The sequence below is a fragment of the Schistocerca serialis genome, chromosome 4 (genome assembly GCF_023864345.2).
Source record: "Schistocerca serialis cubense isolate TAMUIC-IGC-003099 chromosome 4, iqSchSeri2.2, whole genome shotgun sequence".
In the NCBI taxonomy this organism is placed as follows: domain Eukaryota; kingdom Metazoa; phylum Arthropoda; class Insecta; order Orthoptera; family Acrididae; genus Schistocerca; species Schistocerca serialis.
In genome coordinates, this window is record NC_064641.1 from 57,088,380 (window position 1) to 57,094,379 (window position 6,000).

Sequence of the window (6,000 nt, forward strand, 5' to 3'; positions counted from 1 at the left end):
GTAAACCAGAGAAAGGCGACACTAACAAGAAGCAGCTGAACTGCGAACAGCGAGAAACCTAAAGTCAGAATTAGTGTTCACGAAGGAGTCGAAGGTAAGGAATTCTGCTACCTAGGTAGGAGCAACCAGTGGAGGACGCAGCAAGGAGAACATAAAACCCAAACTAGCATTGGCAAAAAGGGCATTCCTGGCCAAGAGAAGTCTACTAGTGTCAAACATAGGTCTTGATTTATGGAAGAAATTTCTGAGCATGTACATTGTCGCATAGCACTGAATGGTAGTCAAACATGGACTGCGGTAAAGTCGGAAAAAGAGGAAATCGAAGCGTTTGAGATGTGGTGCTGCAGATGAAAGTTGAGAAATCGGTGCACTTATAAGGTAAAGAGTGAGGAGGTTTTCCAGAGAACCAGCGAGAAAAGGATTACATGGAAAACACTGCCAAGGAGCAGGAGCAGGGGCAGGATGATAGGACACCTGTTAAGACGTCAACGAATAACTTCCATGGTACTTGTGGTGTCACCGCCAGACACCACACTTGCTAGGTGGTAGCCTTTAAATCGGCCGCGGTCCGTTAGTATACGTCGGACCCGCGTGTCGCCACTATCAGTGATTGCAGACCGAGCGCCGCCACACGGCAGGTCTAGTCTAGAGAGACTCCCTAGCACTCGCCCCAGTTGTACAGCCGACTTTGCTAGCGATGGTTCACTGTCTACATACGCTCGCATTTGCAGAGACGACAGTTTAGCATAGCCTTCAGCTACGTCATTTTCTACGACCTAGCAAGGCGCCATATTCAGTTACTATAAGTAATAACTTCAAGAATGTATTCTGAACAGGTAATATTGTGAATCATGTACCGTCAAGAGCGACGTTCATCATTAATAGATTAAAGTTAAGTATCAAACCAAATACGTCCGCTTTCTAAATTCTCATTCCTTGTCATGTTCCAGACCTCACGTCAGTATAGTTCTTCCCTCCTCACGCCAGCCTGCATGAGCTAAAACGCGTGCATTTCGGCCTCCACTCGTAACACGGTGTTGGCTCTTCTGCTAACAGAAAGGTACTGGAGGGAGCTATAGAGAACAAAAACTGCAGAGGAAGCTAAAGATCAGAATGCAGCCAGCAAATAGTTGAGAACATAGGTTCCAAGTGCTACTCTGAGATGAAGAGTTGGTTAAGGAGAAGATTCGCGGTGGGCCGCATCAAACAAGTCAGAAGATGGATGACAAAAAAGAATATAGTTTAACGGGAAGTATGTTATACAGGGCGGTCTATTGACAGTGACCGGCCAAATATCTCACGAAATAAGCATCAAACGAAAAAACTACAAAGGACGAAAGTCGTCTAGCTTGAAGGGGGAAACCAGATGGCGCCATGGTTGGCCCGCTAGAAGGCGCTGCCATAGGTCAAAAGCATATGAACTGCGTTTTTTAAAATATGAACCCCCATTTTTTATTACATAGTCGTGTAGTACGTAAAGAAATATGAATGTTTTAGTTGGACCACTTTTTTCGTTTTGTGATAGATGGCGCTGTAATAGTCACAAACGTATAAGTAGTGGTATCACGTAACATTCCACCAGTGCGGACGGTATTCGTTTCGTGATACATTACCCGTGTTAAAATGGACCGTTTACCAGTTGCGGAAAAGGTCGATAAAGTGTTGATGTATGGCTATTATGATCAAAATACCCAACGGGCGTGTGCTATGTATGCTGCTCGGTATCCTGGGCGACATCATCCAAGTGTCCGGACCGTTCGCCGGACAGTTACGTTATTTAAGGAAACAGGAAGTGGTTGAGAGGAATGTCGTTACACGTATTGCCAAATGCATTGAGGATGACGGACATCATTTTGAGCATTTATTGCATTAATGTGGTATTTACAGGTAATCACGCTGTAACAGCATGCGTTCTCAGAAATGATAAGTTCACAAAGGTACATGTATCACATTGGAACAACCGAAGTAAAATGTTCAAATGTACCTACGTTCTGTATTATAATTTAAAAAAACCTACCTGTCACCAACTGTTCGTCTAAAATTGTGTGCCATATGTTTGTGACTATTGCAGGCCATCTATCACAAAGCGAAAAAAGTGGTCCAACTGAAACAATCATATTTCTTTACGTACTACACGAATATGTAATAAAAAATGGGGGTTCGTATTTAAAAAAAACGCATTTGATATCCGTTTGACCTATGGCAGCGACATCTAGCGGGCCAACAAAAGTGTCATCTGGTTTCCTCCTTCAAAGTTGTCAAGTTTCGTTCTTTGTAGTTTTTTCGTTTGACGCTTATTTCGTGAGATATTTGGCCCGGTCACGATCATTGGACCACCCTATATAGGTTTTGCTTTGATGAGTGAGTTTGCAAATATCGAAATATATGACATACATACCCATATCTTTGGATTGGTTTCACTTAGAAGTTCAAATTCTTCACACTACCAAGCAGCTATAGATCTTAGAATGTGGCATAAATTTTTGGTCTTAACAGACAGACACGAACCTAAAAATCGCATACAATCAGCGGAGGGAATCACCCGCGAATTACAGAGTTGTGTTAACAGTCCAGCTAGCACAATAATTGTGTTTAAAGAATTGAAAATAATGGGTTACAACGATCGAGGAGCCCCTCATAAGCTCCACGTTTCTGCAGTCAGTGCCGAACGGCACTTGAGGTGGTGAAAAGAACGACGACATTGCACACTGGATGACTGGAAACGAGTGAAGTGGTGAATCACGCTGTACTCTGTGGCAACCCGATGGAAGAGTTTGGGTTTGGCCAACATCGAGATATTTCTCATGCTAATAAACAATGTTTTTAACGCATTCTGTCTCCATGCCATGTCAGAGGTTCGGTGAAATATCCATTGGGTTGTAGGCGAGGGTGGATGGTGGTTGATTGAGAATGATCATATACAGCAGATGGTGCGCCATGTGAAGAATAGCTTACAATTGCATTGCTATATTGAGGTCGTAAGAAATATACAGCGTGCTCCATTGATAGTGGCCGGGCCAAATATCTCACGAAATAAGCATCAAACGAAAAAACTACAAAGAACGAATTCGTCTAGCTAGTAGGGGGAAACCAGATGGCGCTATGGTTGGCCCACTAGATGGCGCTGCCATAGGTCAAGAGCTTATCAACTGCTTTTTTTAAAAATAGGAACCCCCATTTTTTATTACATATTCGTGTAGTACGTAAAGAAATATGAATGTTTCAGTTGGGCCACTTTTTTCGCTTTGTGATAGATGGCGCTGTAATAGCCACAAACGTATAGGTAGTGGTATCACGTAACATTCCGCCAGTGCGGACGGTATTTGAATCGTGATACATTACCCGTGTTAAAATGGACCGTTTACCCCCCCCCCCCCCTCTTTTCCGTCCTGTTTTTCTCCCCACTAAACCTCTCCCTACCTCCCTTCTCCCCCCCCCCCCAGTCCATTTGTATTCCCCTCCTCTGCCTACCCCACTCCCTGTCGCGTCTGCCCCCCACCCCTCTTATGGGTCCTCATCCTCCTTCAGCTCCCTTCCCGGCTCCCCCCTTCGCTTTTACTCTCCTTTCCCCCCTTTTTTGTTTTCCCATCTTCTGTCCAGTTTCCCCCCACCTGCTCTCGACTGTGGTGTCACATTTGCCAACTTTTTAGTGCAGTGTTCCAGTGACTAATCAGTGTTGTTTGTCTTTCTCGTGTTGCGAACAGAAACCATGCTGTCGCTAGGTGTGAATTTTATGCCCTTTGCGAACAGAATCCAGACTGTCGCCGTGTTTTTTTAATTGTCTATTGTTTTCCCTGTCTGCTTCGTATGTATTTTTATTAGCGTCATCATCCCTGTGTTGTTGATTTAAGTTCCACGATTTCTTTTCGCCTTGTTACTCTCTAAGTCTCCGATTTTATCGCCTGTTTTTTATTATTTGTTCTCTTGATCTTTGTCACAAAATCTGTCGGCTGAAGAGCGGCATACTAAGCTGCTGCCAGCCCGCCCCCTTCGGGGGGAATTGAAATTCAACAAATGAAAAAAAAAGGAGGGACCGTTTACCAATTACGGAAAAGGTCGATATCGTGTTGATGTATGGCTATTGTGATCAAAATGACCAACGGGCGTGTACTATGTATGCTGCTCGGTATCCTGGACGACATCATCCAAGTGTCCGGACCGTTCGCTGGATAGTTACGTTATTTATGGAGACACGAAGTGTTCAGCCACATGTGAAACGTCAACCACGACCTGCAACAAATGATGATGCTCAAGTAGGTGTTTTAGCTGCTGTCGCGGCTCATCTGCACATCAGTAGCAGACAAATAGCGCGAGAATCGGGAATCTCAAAAACGTCGGTGACGAGAATGCTACATCACCATCGATTGCCTCCGTACCATATTTCTAGGCACCAGGAATTGCATGGCGACGACTTTGAAGGTCGTGTACAGTTCTGCCACTGGGCACAAGAGAAATTAGAGGAGGATGACAGATTTTTTGCACGCGTTCTATTCAGCGACGAAGCGTCATTCACCAACAGCGGTAACGTAAACCGGCAAAATATGCCCTATTTGGCAACGGAAAATCCACGATGGCTGCGACAAGTGGGACATCAGCGACCTCGGCGGGTTAATGTATGGTGCGGCATTATGGGAGGAAGGATAATTGGCCCCCATTTTATCGATGGCAATCTAATGGTGCAATGTATGCTGATTTCCTACGTAATGTTCTACCGATGTTACTACAAGATGTTTCACTGCATGACAGAATGGCGATGTACTTCCAACGTGATGGATGTCCGGCACATAGCTCGCGTGCGGTTGAAACGGTATTGATAACGTATTTCATGACAGGTGGATTGTTCGTCGAAACACCATACCATGGCCCGCACGTTCACCGGATCTGACGTCCCCGGATTTCTTTCAGTGGGGAAAGTTGAAGGATATTAGCTATCGTGATCCACCGACAACGCCTGACAACATGCGTCAGCGCATTGTCAATGATGTGCGAACATTACGGAAGGCGAACTACTCGCTGCTGAGAGGAATGTCGTTACACGTATTCCCAAATGCATTGAGGATGACGGACATCATTTTGAGCATTTATTGCATTAAGGTGGTATTTACAGGTAATCACGCTGTAACAGCATGCGTTCTCAGAAATGATAAGTTCACCAAGGTACATGTATCACATTGGAACAACCGAAATAAAATGTTCAAACGTACCTACGTTCTGTATTTTAATTTAAAAAAACCTACCTGTTACCAAATGTTCGTCTAAAATTGTGAGCCATATGTTTGTGACTATTACAGGCCATCTATCACAAAGCGAAAAAAGTGGTCCAACGAAACATTCATATTTCTTTACGTACTACACGAATATGTAATAAAACTGGGGGTTCCTACTTAAAAAAAACGCAGTTTATATACGTTTGACCCATGGCAGCGACATATAGCGGGCCAACCACAGCACCGTTTGATTTCTCCCTTCAAGCTAGACAAGTTTCGTTCTTTGTAGTTTTTTCGTTTGACGCTTATTTCGTGAGATATTTGGCCCGGTCACGATCAATGGACCACCCTGTATAAAATCCTATGACCAGTGCACTGGCTTTCAGATCTATAGTATTACGCTTTCCGGTAGATATGCTATCTGTGATTTGGAATCAAGTCTTTCCATTCAACCACATACGTGCGTCTGATCCAGTGAAGATGTCTTTTAATGATTAGAGTCTCTGCTGAATTATATTCGTATCACTCTCATATTTCGAAATGAATTACGTTTTTTTAACCTATCTGCTAAGGATCCCATACAGTAAAACTCCAAAGTGGTTTTAGACAGTTCCTCTGCATCTCAGTATCTACTCTGCCATCCCTGCAGCTTTGTTCACTGTTATCGTTTCAAATTAAGTCGGAACTGAGCAGAAGTCGGGGAACGCTATATCTACCACCTTCTGCAACAAATGGGGAAATAGGGTGAGCAGAGGTAATGCAAAAGGACCATGCTTTTTGACGACTCAGTGGA